Genomic DNA, 17901 nt, shown 5'->3' on the forward strand with positions numbered 1-17901 from the left:
TGAACACACTATATGTCAAGCAGTGTTCTGAGTACTCTACCTGTATTAACTAATTTCATCCTCACAGCAACTCTATGAGGGAGGTACTATTATTATCCCCATTTTACAGAAGAAGAAATCAAGGCTCAGAGAAGTTAAGTGATTTGCCCAAGGTCTCATGGAGAGAATGTTTGTGCCTAGCCAAGATTTGAAGCCAGCACTGTCACATTATTTCAATAAATGCTCTTGATAACCCTGGGAAGTACCTTTCGGAATTATGCTCCCCATTTGAGAGACAGGTATGAACTGAATTACCCCCTATAGCTATTTAGGGGTAGAGATGAGAGTCTCATGAGGGTTGTTTTGCTACTTCTGAATGCTCATGGGAAGTCTGAAGGAAGTGAGGGAGCTATGTGGATGTCTGTGGGCAGTTTTCCCACAGAGGGAGCTGCCAGTGCGATGGCCCTGAGGCAGGAGCCATGAGGAGGCCGGTGTGACAGAAAAAGAGTGAGGGAAAGGGAGAGTGGTAGCAAATGAGGTCACCAAGGTAGTAGCCAGGAGCCAGGTTCTAGAGGCCTTGCAAACACATTGTGTCTTGTGTGCCAGCGCTGAGGATTTGCTGGGTGCCAGTTTTGAGAAGGATTCTGAGGCTGTGTTCAGACTCAGTGGGACACAGTGCTATGGGTCTGGAAGAATCTGTTTTATATTTGTTGCTTCTCGTCTCAGGATCAGAGAGCCATTAGAGAGGAGTACTGGAAATACCGGTACAAGTGGTAGAAGCCCCTCTTCTGGTTTCGGTGCCGGACGCTGGCCTTCCCTGAATGCACGGCCCTGAGTGATAACAGGGGAAGGCGCAGGGCTGCTCTTTAGAGCAGGATTACCATAGAGCTGGCGTGACTCAGTGAGGGCTCCGAGAATTAGGAGCCTCCCGTTAACTTCTGAGACAGGCCAGGGGCCGGGGGCCAGGCTCTGTCGCTGCCCTACTGCCTGTGCCCCTGCTGAGAACATGGGGCTCCCCTGGCTGCCCTGAGACACTCTGTCTTATTGGCAATGGCTTTGCCCCATCAGCAAGTAAAGGAGGCACATTCAACATGACTGAGATTCTGAGGCAGGGAACCCCAATATCCATTCCCACAGCCCTCAGAACAGCAGGCAGGTGGGGATCAAAACTCTTGGTTGCATTGGCCTCTGGATGAACTCTCTTGCTCCCCTCCCCCCACCTCTCCTCTACAAGCAGCCAGAGGGATCCTGTTAAAACCCTGATCAGACCAAGTCCTTCCTCTGCTCAATGCCCCCAGTGAGGCCTGTCCCACGTAGTCAAAGTCCTGACGTGGCCCCCAGACCCCTTGTGACCTGCCTCTCACCCCTCCAAGTTCCTCTCCTCCTACTTACCCTGTTCACTCTGCACCAGTCACCTGGCCTCCCTGCTGTTCCTCAGGGTGTTGCCAAGGGTGCTCCTGCCACAGGGCCTTTGCACTGCCTGTTGCCCTTGCCTGGATGCTCTTTCTCCAGATGTCCATATGCTCTCTGCCTCACCTCTTTCAATTCTGCTCCAACGTCACCTCCTCTGACTGTCCCGTTTAACATTGAGGGCTTCCCCCATCTTTACCTTGAGCCCCCAGCCCCTTACTCTGCTCCATCTTTTCCCATTACACTTTTATTGCCTGACAGACACTATCATTTGCTTATTTACTAGGCCTCCTGTTAATCCTCTCTCTCTCTCCTTCCACTCCTGAGAGCAGGCTTTTTTGTCTGCTTTGTTCCCTGACGTTTCCCCAGCCTCTAGAACAACACTCGGCACATAGTAGGCCCTCAAAAATATTCTGTAGGGCAGGTGAATGAAATGAATGTTCCGTACCGGCACTGCCCAATACAGTAGCCATACATGGCCTTTTAAACTGAACTTCGAACTAATTAAATTTAAATGAAATTAAAAACTCAGTTCCTCAGTCACGTTAGGCACACTTCAAGGGCTCAGTAGTCACATGTGGCCAGCGGCTGCCACACTGGACAGCGCAGCTGGGCGGCAGCCCACCGTCTCCGAGTTCTACTGGCCGTGGCTCCTGTTATGCCCTCTGGCAGGTGGTAGGAATCCTGCCATTTCCTATGTGAGTCCTGGCGCCCCAAACAGATGGGCCAGGCCGGGGAGGCTTGTTCAGCTCCAGGACAGCTCCCGCACCAGGACAATTGGTCTTGAAGGCTTCAGTCCGGGCCTCTGCACTCTCTGTCTCCTCAGGTTTTCTCTCCACGACGCTGGACAGCTTCATGCCTTCTTTTTGGTTCTTCCAGCTTCCCTCGACTCCTGGGGCCTCCAAGTTCAGTGGGGTCTCTCTGGGGCTCCCCGAGGCCTGACTCAAGCTCGTCTGCCCCCCAGGAGTGCTCTGACTCTCCACCTCCCACTCAGCCTGTGGTCCAGCCCCTTCCCAAGACTCTGTCCCGTGGCAGTACCACCTCCCTTTACCCACGGTCCACAGGCTGGGCCAGCCCTGGGCCAAATGGAGCCTTTGGGCCCCTCTGGTCCTCCACTGCTATACCCTGTTCCTGCTTTTCTACTTCGCATCTACTAGTTACCCTTGTACTTCTGTTGTGTAAGTCTCTATTAAGAAAACTCCCTGATAAATCCAGTCACCATGATGAATGTCACCCCTCTCAGGAACAGTGACCATTAGAAAGAGAGGCGGCAGAGGGCAGTGGTGAGGAGCACAGTCTCGAGCTAGACTGCTAGGGTCAAACGCTGGTTCTGCCTCTTCCTAGCAGTAATCACTTACTGTGGGCCATTCCTTTACCTGTCTGTGCCGTAGTTTCCTAGAAATATCCTATTTCTGGAAAAAATGGGGCATTTATAATCTCTGCTCTGTAGGGTTATTATGAGGTTTGAATGAGTCATGACTCATAAGGAACCCGGGTCAGTGTCTGGCCCACAGTAAACTCCACTGGAGGGTTTGTTATATAAAGGGGGGGTGAAGCTGAACTAAAAGTAATGTATCTCGGATAGTGGAAATCCAGGCCTCGAGGGTTTGTGGCTGGCAAATCTCATGCAAGCTAGACCCTGGGAGATGTGTGCGCAGCTCCTGGATCCCGGCTGGGCTGATAGGAGACATCGTGGCTTCGACATTCACAGCAGCAGGACATGTTCCCCCCTGCGTGTGGCTCCAAAAGTCTTTTTCAGAAGAAATGTGGTGACAATGTTAGTCCAGCCCTGGCTGAGTGAATGAAGGGATTACTGGAAAGTCAACCAAAGTGAGCCAAGCCCCAGCAGGCTGCCTCTTCACTCATCTCCCCAGAGTAAGTTCCATCCTGTTCCATGGTGCTCCTTCACCAATGGGATAAAGCCGGGAGTGAGAGTGCGAGCCTGGGACTGGACCACCAGGGTTCAAAGCCCAGTGCCATCGCTTACCGGCTGTGTGACCTTGGGCAAGCCACTTAACCTCTCTGTAATGGGGGAAAGATGATAGGGCCTCCCTCACAGAGTTGCTCTGAGGACGAAATGAGTCAGTGCCTGTAATTTAAACCATGCCTGGTCCATCGCGAGCTTAGCATATGTAGTGATTCTGACTGAGGGAGTCGTCTGGCCCCAACAAGGATGGAGATGAATCCCACAGCATGAGGTTAGATTAAATATGGGCTAGTGAGGCAGGTACACAGCCCAGCTCAGGGGCCAGCCAGCTGAGCTCTGGCGGTCTGTCTCTTCTGCTGGCCTCAGCCTGCCCTCCAGCCTAGCACTTCTCTGGCTGACCCACCAAGATGATGCCGGCTCTTTCTAGTTCCCCCTGTGCCATCTCCACTCACAGACCACAGGAAAGCCGGGTTGAGGGGGCCCATCGACCCCCTGGCTGTCAGCGCTCCACTCACACACTTCAGGGACACACCAGGCAGCCCCCCATCCCCCAGCTTCGCGCATCTCTGAGCTGCTCAGAATCCCTGCTCATGTTGCTATGGTCTGACGGCTGCTGCTTGGTCCCACCGGCCCCAACTCAACCCCACAGAGACACCTGGGACAAGGTGTTTCTTTCTTGAACACATTTCAGCGCTTCCCAAATTGTGCACCAGCTCCCTCACGCCCCCCCCCCCCTTGGGTTTCCACTTCTCCAGAGTGAACATTTCCATTCCTTCCCACCATCTTTTCGGGACACGCTCTCCAGCTTGCCTCGCAGCTGCTCCTCACTGATCACACGCCAATCTGTCTTTGGCCCTCCTCTGAGTGTATGGGGGCGGTGGGCAGGGTCTGAACCGGAGAACAGAGTCACGTTCCCTCAACCAGACGTCCTGCTTCTCCTGAGGCCCCCCACCCAAGACAACATGGAACTTTCTGGAAGCTGCATCGCCTCGGTGGCTCACACTGAGCAGGTGGCTAATGGAAACACCCTGTGATTTCCCCAGAGCTGCAATTAAGCCACGTTGCTCCCATTCTGTCCCCTAAAGTAACGTTTCTACCATCATAGGCTGAGCCGACCCAGGCGAGGTCCCCTCCCCTCATCAGGCCTTTTTCTCTCTCTGTATATCTTTATCCCTCTCTCTGTTTCTCCTCATCCAAGTTTCTATGGATGTGGAACTTTTTCCTGCATCTAATTGTCCTTAGCTCCCAACCCCCAAGGATTGGGTGGGCATATCACAAGAAAAAAAAAAAAATGTGGGCTCTGGGATCTGACAGAAATCTCTCTTCGAAGGCTGGTTCTGCCCCTGACCAACGGTGTGACTCGGGGTCAGTTTTTCCTCTCTCTGAACCCAATTTGCTCATGTATGAAATGGGACTAGCGGTCCCAACCTCCTGTGCTGAATGTGAGACATTAAGTGTGCTGGGGAAAACATGACTGCCCTCTCCTCTCCCTTCCCAGGGCCATTCAGTACTCCTGTGACGACGATGATGGCCACGATCTTGCCATTTATCTCCTCAAGGATCTGAGAAAAGCTTGCTCAATAACAATTCATCACTTACAGAAGAAACGCAGAAGGTGTCAGACCAATTATACCTCGTTGTAAACACAGGAGTGAACAAAATGAAGATTCCCCACCAGCCGCCTCCAAACGCACTAGAACCACCGGCAGACGCCCAATCAGTACCATCCAGTGATGTACCTGATCAGACAACTCTGCCCGGTTAGCAGATCCATAATTTCCCAGGGGCACCACGCAGGGGCAAAGTCACCTGTGGCACCGACTCCTTAAAACGGCTATGATGGTGCTCACGTCAGCTGCACATATACTCAAACTGGAATGATGTGGAAGAGATTAGTATGGTCCTTGCACAAGGATGGCATGCAAATTCGTGAAGCATTCCATATTTTTATGAAATTCTGACCCATGTTACAGCTTGGATGAATGTTGAGGACATTATGCTAAGTGAAATAAGCCGGAAGCAAAAGGACAAATATTGTGTGTTTCCCCTTATATGAGGTACCAGAGTGGTCAAATTCATAGACTGAAAGTAGAAGAGTGTTTGCCACGGGGAGGAGGAAATGAGGAGTTGGTATCGGATAGGTGCAGAGTTTCAGTCTGCGATGATGAAAAAGTTGTGAAGATGGATGGTGGTGACGGTTGCACACAAATGTGAATATACTTATGGCCCCTGCACTGTACACTTAAAAATGGTTAAAATGGTAAATGTTACGTTATGTCTATTTTAGCACGACAACAAAGTGGCCAAAAAGATGCTATCACAGAGCAAATGCTGCCAGGTGGGCAGGAAGAGGAGAGTTTGTTGGTGTCATTTGTCACTTCAGTGTGGCTGATGCACACTCAGGTGCAGTCACCCCCGGCAGGGACCTTGTGGTTCTGTGGTTGCCAGGCTTGGTTGGCCCAGTCAGGTCTGGGGAGGGCACAGGGTGGGGCAGAGTGGCCCCCTGGCCATCCGCTTGCTCTTTTATATCTGTCCTGTTGTTGGAGAACAAGGCAGCTTCAGAGCAGAACTTGGCACACACCAAATGCACGCAAAGAGGTTGCAGGAGATAAAGCATGGTGGTTCCCAGCATCCGCTGTGCTGTCAGCTGGATCTGGGTTCCAGTCTCACTCTGCCACCGACTGACTAATTGTGTGACCTGAGGCAGATTATCTAACCCTCTCTGTTTTAGTTACATAGAATGCTAGTACCTACTTTGCAGGAATAGTGTCAGGATTAAATGAGGTAAAGTGTGTCAAACATTTGGCATGACTCCTGGCAATAAATCAGGGAACAGCAAACATAAGGTTTTGTTTGAATGACAATGGTGACGTCATTGATGACCCTTGATAGAAAAACTCAAGATGAAATGAAGTCCTCAGTCATCTCATGGATGGGTTTTGGGGCCCTGCCTTTTCCCCCAGTTCTAATCCCCTCCCTCTGTCAGATCAGAAGCTCCTTGAAGAAGGCAACTTTATCACCCCCAGGTAAGTTTGTACTATGGTGTAAAAAGCTTACTGACTGCGCAATGTAGGTAAGTCATTTCGTATCTCTGAGCCTTACTCAGTTTTCTTGCCTGCAAAATGGGTTAATAGTATTGATCCTACGGCATCTTGTGAAACTTAAATACAGTGATATTTGTTCAGTACTGAGTATAGTGCACAGGCTATATTTGTGCAATAAAAAACGGCCATCAGTAGAAACGAACACAATATTTTAAGTCGACTATACGCCAATAAAAAATTTTTAAAAATAGCAGTAATCAGTATTACCTTTAGTAACTTGGCAATAAGTGATTCTCTGTGCTGTTTCTTAAATAAACCTCAGAATTTATTGAAAAACAAAAGCAGCCATGATGACACTTGGATTAGGTGTCTGAAGACCAAGTTCAAATCCTAGCCCTGAGAGCTGCTAGCTGAGGGATCTTGAACCAGGAGATTGTTGGGAAAACCTACCAAGCTCCCTGGTTGCACTTAGTAAAGTGCTCACAAAGCTGAGGTGTCATTTTTTGTAATGGGGACCCTCAGAACCCCTGCATGAATGAGTGACTGAGAAACTGGCAGGCACCTCCCTGAGGGCTTCTCCAAGCTGCAAGCCTGGAGGCTGGACTCCACGACTAAGAGGCCTGCCCGACTTCCAGCTCGCTGAGCTGCAGCGCCGGAGTGCCTGCTGCCTCACCCCGAGGAGAGACGCCCTTTCCAGCTGGTGGTCTGGAGGAGCCCGCTTAGCACTTCTCCAGCCTGTGTTTCCGCTGATCCGGCCCTAGACACCTCCGCTTCTAACAAGCAGGCTGGCCGGGATGGGACGAATCAGGTCAGGAGAGAAACAACCTCTGAAGTGAGACCTCATTGGGCAGTGGGGAGGTCACTGTCCAGTCAAGTGGATGGAGGAGCAGAGCTGTCCCCACCCACCAAATAGTCTCAAGTTCAGCTGGATGGACAAGGCTGTAACCCTGACTCTCTCATGGAATTGCTGTGTGACCTTGGGCAAGTCACTTTCCTCCTCTGTGCTTCAAAGTCCAATTCTGACATTCTAGAATTCCACAACAATATCACCAGGAGAGGGGTGACAGGAGCAAGGGAGAGGCAGGAGGAAGGAAGGCAAGGCACAGTCATCAAAGAGCTGTGGGAGTTCGGGCACCAGGTCCCCAATTCTGAGCACACGTGGGATTTGGCACAGAGTGACCGGGGTTCTGGGCTTAAATCCTGACTCATAACTTATGGGCTGCATAATCTTTACCCCAGTACTTAACTGCCCAGAACTTCAGTCTTGTTTGTAAAAGCAGTCTGCCAACCTAATTTGCAGAGTCATATGAGGATTAGAAGTAAAGTATGGAAAGCACTGGCATACGATATATACTCAATAGACCATATATGTATCTAGTGAATGCTTACCTACGTTATCATCTATCATCTATCTATCATCTGTCCATATCTATCTATCTATCTATCCATCTATCTATCGTCATAGTTTTTATAGAGAATGCTAACACCGTCCAACCCACCCATCTCCCAGAAGGACCTCTGGCAGTGGCGAAGGTGAACTATCTGGGGGGAATGGTGGGTTGCCTGGGGGTTGGCCCTTTGTGCTGAGTGGGAAGGTAAGCTTCACTGTGGAATTCCTTCATTTGTCACGAGTTTCCAGGTGAGGCTGGCCTGGCCTAGAGGTGCAGCATCCTGGTTTTAACTGGGAATAACTCAAAGCAGTATTGTTGCCCTCCCCCTCCCCCTCCCCTCCGCAAGCCTGGGGCAGCAGCTCCTGTGGGGACAATGAGCCCCTAAATGTGCTTCAAGGCCCCTGGAGGATGGCCCTGTGGGTGTGTGATCTTAGTATGGAAGTAATCACGTGAGCAAATCTAATGTGAGTAAATCACAGACTTCCATCTGTAACTTTCTGGTGGTCTCCCCAGCACTGTATATTGGGGTGCATGGGTCTGAGGCTCCAGAAATTGGTTTGCTTTCCTCCCTCTTCTGGTCCAGGCTGGGAGGGGTGTCGCTGGGCTGCAGAGGGGGCAAAAGGCGGGTGAGCGGCCTGCCCCTCTCCCACCCACACAGGCGGGATGGAGGCTGGAGCCCGGCGGGGGAGCTGTGTGTGTGTCCGCTGACTGGTGTGTATGTGTGTAGGTGTGTTGTGTGTGTGTGTGTGTGTGTGTGTGTGTCTACTGACCAGACTAGAAGCATCATTGGTGTGTGAGTAGATGAGAGGAGGGTGTTGGCTTGAGGCTGTGAGCCTCTGTGAGCATTTAAAGGAGGTGAGCATTTGAATGAGTCAGAGCCTGGAGAAAACACCCTCCCGGGGCCCGCAAGGCTCCTCGTGGTCTGGCCCCACTACCTCCCTGCCCCGTCTCCTGGACTCTGCCCCTAGCTCTCTCCCGCTGCTGCGGCCACCCTGGCCCCCGTTGCTCCTCAGACATGCTCCAGCCTTGAGGCCTCGCCCTGGCCGGTCCCTCTGCCTGAAATGCCCTTCCCGCAGACCTGTTTGGCTCACCTCCTTCAAGTCTCGGCCCTGACTCACCTTCTCAGTGAGGCCCGCCGGGCCACCCTATTTAATATTGCAACTTGCCCACCCCCTGGGTAAGACAGAGCTCCTTACCCCGCTCTGCAGGTTCCTTTTTGCGTAACACTGATTTTCTCCCCTCACCTCTATGATTTGCCCATATATCATGCTTGTTGCCCGTTTCCCCCGCGAAGACGAGGATCTCCAGGTGTTCTGTTCGCTGATGCGTCCCGAGCACCCAGAACAGTAGCATTTATTTGACGGCATATTTGCCTCTAGTTTCTCATCTGTAACACGGGGACGATAAGAGAAGCTATCCACTTCAGAGAGTTGTTGGGCAGACTAAACGAATGAATACCTAAGAGCACCGAGAACGGTGCTCGGCACACAGCTTAATACACGTTAGCTGTTGTTGTCACACTCCATCACTGCTTGGGAGGTGGGATTGAGTGAGTGAGCCATGTGAGGGATGCAGCACACCGGCTGTCACCCAGGGGTGAAGGTGCTTCCTAAACGCTTCTCGCTTCACTCTCACCCCACCCCTTAAAAATTCCCAGGAAGGGAAATTCCCTGACCTCTTCCAGTCATGGAGCCCGTACTTTTGGGCCCTCTTTGGGTTAGGAAGTTAGTTATCAGTAAATTTACTATCTGTTCGGGTTTTGTTGTTGTTGTTTGTTTTTTATCAAAGGAAGAAGCAAGCAAGAACCCAGCCTGCCCCACCCTGGGCTGCATAGCTCCCAGGTCCTATAGGTAGTTAATAGCATGTGACTAACAAGCACATCCTTTGTTGGGTGTGATAGCAGCTTGGACTACGCGGCACCTGAGCCCAGGAGTCGGGTGCCCAGATTCTTCTCCCAGCTCTGCAACCCCCGATAGGCTGGATGACTGGGGCACGTCCCAACCCCAATCTGAGTCTCTGCTCTTCCCTGGTAAGGGGTTGGGATTAGACCATTGCTAAAGTCTTTCCAGACTCATCTGTTCATCCGATTTTTATGGAGCACCTGTTACGTGCCAGTGCTGCTAGAGGGGATACAGCAGTGAGCAGAGGACACAAGTCCTTGTCCCGTGAAGTTGACGTTCTGGGCGGGGGGAGGGTGAACAGTAAATAATTAACACAATTGGTAAATCATGTACTATGTTAGAAAGTGGAGTGTGCTATGGGCAAGAGAAAAAGCATAGCAGATTAAGAGAAGGTGAAAGGGTTTGGGCGTGGGGAGGGCAGACTCAGCTCCATGTGGGCTGCTCAGGGATAATCTCCTTTAGCGGTGACATTTGAGGTGAAGGACATCTTACATTCCAGGAACCTACGAATCTCTGTGATTCTCTATTCCGTTCGGGGTCCCCTGGAGTCCCCATCTCTTATTTTCTCTCCTTCTCTGAGCACACTGAGCCCCAGCTTGCCCAGTGGGTGACGGGGCCAGAAGACAGGTCAGCCAAGTCCCCAGCGGTGGTGAGTGATCTATCACCGTCTTTATTCACATTCCAATATTTCACGGCTCCTGTGGCTCTGATGGAATCAATATGACCTTTTATTCTTCACCTCGCTTAAGGCTCAAGGTCAACAGCCCAGCTGCGATCTATCGGCTGCTCCCTCCACTGGCTGTCTGTGAGCCAGGGAGCCCCATGGCTGCCAGAGATTCATGGCGCCACCTCCCAGCCCCACGCTCCGCCTGCCCCCAGGCACTGGGCCTGGGCCTTGCCTGGCTGAGGAAGCAGCAGCCACGGTGGCTCAGGGGACCATGGCTTATTGAGGGCAGAGACCAAGCCATAAACCTCCCCCCTCTCCCCTGAGCACTGCCCATCACTAAGGTTGAACCCATGACCCGGGTTTCATTTCAGTCCTGGGAGGGGGCAGCCACGGGAAGGCCAAGCAGCCACGGTTCAAAGGGCAAGTCATATATTAGAACGCCAAGGGCACGGCCATCAGTTTTCTCAGCATGGAGAAGGGACGAAAAGGCATCGGCCTGCCTGCCTCAGATGGAACCCTCCAGGCCCTTCCGGCAGCCGAGGCCCCTGCTTTCAGAGAAGCCTGGTTTTGCCTGTCAGACACCACCAGCACTCCTGGAGGTTCTTCCACTTGTCTGACGGAGACCCATCCCTGCAGCACCCGCCTCTTTCCTCTCGTTTCCTCCTTATGTGTGGGTGGTGGGTGGGAAGGGATGGTCTGGTTCATACTTCCCCTGCTTCCTCATGGTAGTCTGAGTGACACGGGCTGCTGGTCTGGGTTCGCTAATAGATTAGGTGGCTGGGAAGGGGTGGCTAGACAGTCTAGAAAGGAAACGCAGTCACTGGCCTGTATTTTGAACACACCACCTGTGACCCTAAGATACCATCTTGCTCCTCTCCATCCTAACTCATGTCCTGGGAGGAAAAGGAGGGGTCAGGAGCTCTCTGGAGCACAGCCAACCTGGGTTTGAATTCTGGCTCTGCCACTTCCAAGCTGGGAGAACTTGGGCAGCTTACTTACCCTCTCTGATCCCAGAGATTCCTACCCTGCAAAGCACCCATAATAGTCCCAGCTGTCTCCCAGGGGTGGTGCACATGCTCGATGCGGGGTGGGGGTGGGGTGGGGGGAAGCACAGAGCAAGCACTCAAATGCTAAATGTGTATTAGCAAGGCCTCGACGTGCAGACTCTAGAGCCAGTCCACCTGGGTTCAAATCCCAGGTGGGACACCTTGGGTAAGCTTCTTAACCTCTTCGGGCCTCAGTTTTCTCATCAGGATAATAACATCTCATGGGGATGTTGCAGGAATTAAATGGGCCAATAAATGGAAAGCACTTAGAAGAGCACCTGGCACGTAATCATTTCTCAGAAAGGTCGGCTCCTATTATCATCACCATGACTGGAGGAGAAACCATCTGCGATCACTTGGCACTTTTGACCTAAGCCCCATCAACTGGTTTTGGGATTTATAATCCACCAACCTCCAACCAAGCTTATAAAGGGCCTTGCAACATAAAAACATATATAAAACGAGACGAGTAAATTTTTAAAATGCTTTATGGCAGATCATGAGCCGGCAAGAAGGCTTGAACTAGAGGACCCCAGGATGCTTGCTGTGATGGCCAAACAGTAACCTCACTTACAACCCCCGCATACCCACCAGGTTGCCACACAGTGCTGGGCCACTTCATCCTGGGAAGAGCCTCGGGAGGAGGGGGAGTGATGGCCTCAGAACATGTGAGGGCCACCCTTTCAGTGTGGGACTTGGACCAGAGGAGGCCAGTGGGGCTGAGGCAGCCTTCAGATGAGGGCCACCCCCGGCCCAGTCCACTTTGCTCTGGTCAGGCCACATCCAGCATACTGCCCACTGCTGGATCCCACACACGCAGAGGGATGGCACAACCTGGTACACATCTGAGGCAAGAGACCAGGAGATGTGCCACAGGACCCACCCCAGGTCCCTTCCTGCTCCAGGGACAGACATGACAGCCCTTTACCTGTAATCCCTCCCACGTCTCTTCACTGATCGCCCTCCTACTTGACCTTCTGGGTCACCTCCAGGAAGCCTTCCCTGACCGCCCCAGGCTCTCATAGGCTCACACAGCTTATCATACCTGTAGTATCTGAATCAGTGACTACACAAGTACCTAGTCCTTTAATGCCTGTCTCCCCGGGAAATGTGAGCTGCAGGAGGGCAGGGGTGTCCCATTCTCAGCTGTCTTCCCCGTGAGTGGCCCAGACCCAGCATCATAAATACCTCTTGAATGACGAAAAGTAAAAGGCGAAAATGGACGGTGGCAGGGAGGGAAGATGTTGCATCTGAAAAAAATAGCACTAGGTGAACCATGAGAATTATCTGCAAAACTTAAATAGACATATTATGGAAGAAGAATGAGTTTTATTCCTGATAAGAATGAAGACAGAATCTACGGCTAGGAGGTAGAGGGAGATGGAGTTTGGGGCCTGTAAAAAAAACTTCTTAGCTTAAAGGCACCCAGCAGTGATCTGGGCTCTTGAATAAAAAAGAGGGCAGGTTCCTGGGTCTGGAAGTTATCCCCACGTGGGGCCAGTCAGCATCCCAAGGAGGTGGTAGGCGTGGGGGTGGTCAGTAGGAAGGGTGGTGGGCATCATAAGGATTCATGAACAAAGGAGAGAGCTGGCCTGGATGACTTTGAACTGCCCCCTTTTCACTCTGGACTTTTTTCAGTCTATGAGAGTAGCAAGAACTAGGCCCATTTTAAAGATAGAACAACAGAGTCACAAGAGAGTTTTAACAAATGAACAGCTGAATTGGTCCCCAGACCTGGGCTTTTCCTCCCTCTCCCTGAGCTCTCTCAAGCCCTCGGCAATGTGTCCACACAAGGGAACTAGGCTTTGAGGATGCCTGATGACCCCTTCCTGACCCCCTCTCCCTCCTCCTGTTAGAGCCTCCACTGTGCCCTCCATCATGTCTGCATCCTCTGTTGGCCAGTCCCAGAGGAAACCACTTGAGTATCTCCCATGGCAAATGCAAAGAAACACATCTCTAATGGTGGGATTTCAGATCTTCTGATCTTTTGTGAAGGCAGTATTTTTGGATGGGATTCTATTCCTAGGCCCACTCTAGGCAGGACGAGGGAGACTGGAGTTTGGGTCTGGACCTGGGCAATCCTTTCCCGACCTCAGGAAGGTAGCCTCCACCCACTCACTTCTTCTGCAGGACAGAAGCTTCTTTCCAGCGCCCCTACCTGAGGGAAAGGACTGCTGAACACCAGCCTAGCCAACCTGAGAATTTTCAAAGCCTCCCTGTTCCACGCAGACCTTCTTTAGATCGATAGTCAAAGCTTGGCGGAAAAGCAGCCTTGGGAACCAGCCCTTGGCACTGGCTCATAAACGGTGGCATTCTGACGGGTGGTAAAAATATCTCTCTGGTGTTCAGTGCCAGCTGCCGCCACCATCTCAGCTTCTAAGATCCTGTCTCCATGCCCAGGACCTCAGCAGCCTCCGCACCTGTCCACACACACACCCCAGGAGACAGAACACAGGTCACCCAGCCCCTGACCACTGGCCACCCTCACGCCCACAAATCCCACCCCAGTTGTTGCAGCCAGGCACCAGCAGAAAAGGCCCTTAAGAGCCACCAGAGAGGGAGATGCATTCTCAGAAATACTGCAGCACATTCCTAATGAGCTAATTAAGCAAGAACATAAATAATTACTCCCTATCAGAGTGAGAGGACTTGGGGGGAGAGGGGGTGATGACTGAGGAGCTGGGACAGTGATGGGTGAGCTGTGATGCTCTGGAGGGGGAGATGGGAAACTCCTGTCCACTGTGGCTGTGGGTTGGGCCTCAGGGAGGTCCCCGGGCCAGGGAGATGGAGCCCCAAGGAGTCTGCCAGAAACATCATCACAAAATGCTGCTTTGTTCCCTACCTGAGCGTTTCCTGCTCACTCACGTGCCCACGCCCTGACCTCCCTCCACCGTCATAACAAGCCCAAACGGGAAACTTTGGTGGAAGGGGTCGTTCCCCCCATTTTATGGATGTTGACATTAAGGATCAGGAGGGTCTCAAGACATTGCTAAGACCCCTGAAACCGTCCTCTACCTGGTCTCCCTGCTTCCACCCCTGCTCCGATAGTCTCTTTTCCACTCAGCTGCCAGAACCTTCTTTCTTAGTCACATCATGCCCCTCTCCAGTGTTCAACCACCCAATGGCTCCCATCCCATTCCAGATAAAGTCCAAGGCCTCGCCATGGCCTACGAGGCCCTACACGATGCAGCCCCATCCAGTTCTCTAACCTCATTCACTGTCACCCTTCCTCCAGACTCCCTGGAGTCTTGCTGCGTCTCCAGCGTCCTACCCTAAGGGCCTTCGCACTTGCTCCTTTCCCTGCATGGCTCTTCCTCTCACTCCATTCAGGTCTCTGTTCCAAGTTCACTCTTTAGAGAGGCCACCTCTGACCACCCATGTAAAACAGCGGCTCCCCAGTCTCTGTCTCCTTACACTACTTATTTTTCTTCCTAGTGCACATTTAAATTTTTTCTTTCCTCTCCTCCATAAGAATGTAAGCTCCTTGTAGAAAGCACTTTGCCTATCTTGTTCTAACCCTATGGTCTTGACTAGATTCTACCCCAAAGCAGACACAAAATAAGTATTTACTGATTGAATAAATAAAAGTCTAGATACCAAAAGTCGAAGTGTGGTTTGTGCCTAGACTATCCAGTTCCAAATCCAGAGTTTCTCCACCACAGGTCATTTCTCCCCTCAGAACTTGACCATGGTTCCCCACTGCCAACAGGAGAAATGTTGAAGTCAGGAACAGAGCACTGGCTACAAACTCCAGCTCTGCCACCTCCAAGCTGGGGAACCTTGTAAGTCCTGTCACCTCCCTATGGCTCAGGGTCTTCAACTGTCAAATGGCAATGTCATACCTCACAGGGTTAATGTACCAAATAAGAGAATAACTTACACAGCACATCTTTAAAACCATACCTAGAATGTAGTAAGGACTCAGTAAATATAGCTATTGTGTGTGACACTCAAGGCCACCCTCTGTCTGCCCTCTTCCATCCTCTCTGAACAAACGTCTTATTATTTCCCTAGACCAGAGGGTCTCAAAGAGTGGCCCCCAGATGGACAGCTCAGCATCACTGCGAGAATGCATTAGAACTGCAGATTCTCCGACCCCACTCCAGACCAAATGAGTCAGAAGCTCAGGGGGGCTGGGCCCTGTATCAGTGTGCTAACAAGTCTGCCAGGTGATTCTGATGCGTGCTCAAGTCTGAGAACCACTGCACTAGAGACAGCCTTTTCACCAGGTAAGCCAGATGTGGTAGACTGAGCTGTTGGACCTGGTTCTTCACTTCTCTTTAATAAGATAAAACCTCCACAGCCTTGCCGTGGCCTGACAGTGGGTGATATGCAGGCCCTGCTTGGCCTTGTAACTTGCTTTGGCCCATGGGATTTAGCAGATGTAATGCCAGCAGAGGCTTGACATTTGCTTCTTCACCTGCCCACTTGCATTTCTGCTATCACCATGAGAAGAACATACTCTGGGTGGCCACTACACCCTACCTGGGCTCCAGAACGAGATACACAGAGAAGATCGAAACCAGACCCAGAGCCTGGAGCCCAACCCAGCTGAGACCAGGTGAACTCCAACCAACCTGCAGACCCACAAGTAAGAAGATTCAATAGGTTGTATGTCACGTAGATTTTGAACTTGGTTGTCACGCAGCACTATCCTGGTGACACTGACTAATATACTGGGGCTCTCAGGGGTCCTTGACCAGGCCTGATCATTCCTGCCTCGGCCTCTTTATTGCTTCCACCTAAAAGAGCTAACCCCTCCCCTCTTCCTTCCAAATCCCACCTACTCCCCCGGACACAGCTTATACCTCACTCCACCTGCTCCCAGAAGCTCTGCCCCATCCAGCCACAGAATACACCCCTCCCAACCCAGGCATGTGAATGCACTTCCATTAGCTCATGAAAAAGCTCAAGTGTATCAAGTTCACCAAGCAAATTCATTTACATTTTCACCTTTTGGGTGGCTAATTACTAAGCTGAAATGCCCCTTAACTTAGTATCATCACTAACTAATTACCTGGTTAGAAGGTTAAGGGTCTTATAGTTCCGTGTGGTGTTTCATTTCTGAACAAGTACCTTCCTGACGCTGCAACAGTAGTTAGTTCCCACCCACAGCATCAGCCCTGCAGCCACAGCACAAGTGGGAGCCCGTCTTTGGAGCCCACCCCAGCTAGAAATAGCTCTCCTTTGTAAATAGCTAATGAGCTTGTTCATGCGTGTTGCATGTCTCCATTGCCCTGCTTTCACCTTGGGCTGGCATATCACAGTCTGGTTTTGTCTGATTCTGTGGGCTCACCACCCCCCACCACCTCTGAGGCTCTGAAGATGATGGGCATTAATCTGACTTCATGTTTGGAACCCTTCTGTCACCTACGGGGTGCCCACTCTCGTCACACACACACATGCCGGACCACAGGCCTAATTGGCAAGGACTCAGACATCCCTCTTGGCTTCTCTCTCTGTCTCAGTGTCTCTAGAGATGAGCAAAGAGCACTCACAGAGTGGCAGAAAATCAGCCCAGATCACCTTCCTTCCCAGGCTGGCCTCAGCTAAACTACACACTGGCTACTGGCTCCCGGGATTTTGTGGGCAGGTGCCAAGAGACGTGGATGACACAGACGCTTTCGCCCATATGGCTCTGTGGCGGTTGCACTCCTGCCCAACACCCATCCTCTTCTAACTCCCCTGCAGAGCCCTGATTTTATTTGGGAAAGCAGCATACCTGAGCAAATGACCAACTTTCTCGGGCTCTGACGTGGTCTGAGGGAATACAATGAGATGGAAGCAGGAGTCATCGGGTGGGGCTTCTGGGGGACTCTTTAAAGGGGCTGACTCATCCAGAAGGTTGGTACCTGTCTTAGTTGGGCTTTCCCGGGAGCAGACTCTATGATGAAGATTTGAGTGCCAGTAGTTTATTTGGGAGGTGGGCCCAGGATTCTCTAGAATGCGGAAGAAAGGCCAAACAGGCTGTTTCGCTAAGCAACTTACCCTTGTGAGCAGTCTGGGCTCAGTCCTACTGGGACCCTCTGGGAGACAGCACAGAACATGCCTCAGCTGTCCTTCTTCTTTCCCCCCGGGGGAGGAAGCTGGGGTATTAATCCTCCAACTCCCTCTGGCATAGGGTGGGGCTGCTCCTGGGGACGTCAACTCTGCTGCACTTCAGCTGCCCTCCCTGTGGGCTGGGCACACCTGAGGAAGTCCCAGAGGGAAGGGTCAGTGAGCCACATGTTGAAGACGGCAACTGACCTAAGAAGGAGCTTCAGTCCCTGAGGCCCAAGGAACTCCCATACCAGCCCTGAGCTATATCCCTCTGGAATTCCATGACATGACAGAAACAAACCCCCAATTTTGTCAAACCACTACAGTCAGATCTTCGCTACGAGAAGCACTTCACACTATCTGAAGATGCTCTTCACGTCTTACATCTTTTATCATTTCACAACATCCTTGTGAGTTATTATCATCCCCATTCCGCAGATGAGAAGCTTGAGGCTCAGAGAAGGAAAGGGAGGGGATAAGAGACCACGTCTGGAGCC

The 17901-nt window shown here is 51.6% G+C and overlaps 1 protein-coding gene and 1 non-coding gene across 4 annotated transcripts in view; one reads left to right on the forward strand and one right to left on the reverse strand.

Annotated features, from left to right (window-relative positions):
• Positions 1-17901, reverse strand: part of LRFN2 (leucine rich repeat and fibronectin type III domain containing 2) — a 176774-nt gene that overhangs the window by 6840 nt on the left and 152033 nt on the right. The window lies entirely within an intron of this gene.
• LOC115860873 (U6 spliceosomal RNA) lies at positions 5159-5265 on the forward strand. The gene has a single exon (XR_004042565.1). It is a non-coding gene; the product is annotated as a U6 spliceosomal RNA (small nuclear RNA).

The sequence above is a fragment of the Globicephala melas genome, chromosome 11 (genome assembly GCF_963455315.2).
Source record: "Globicephala melas chromosome 11, mGloMel1.2, whole genome shotgun sequence".
Classification (NCBI taxonomy): domain Eukaryota; kingdom Metazoa; phylum Chordata; class Mammalia; order Artiodactyla; family Delphinidae; genus Globicephala; species Globicephala melas.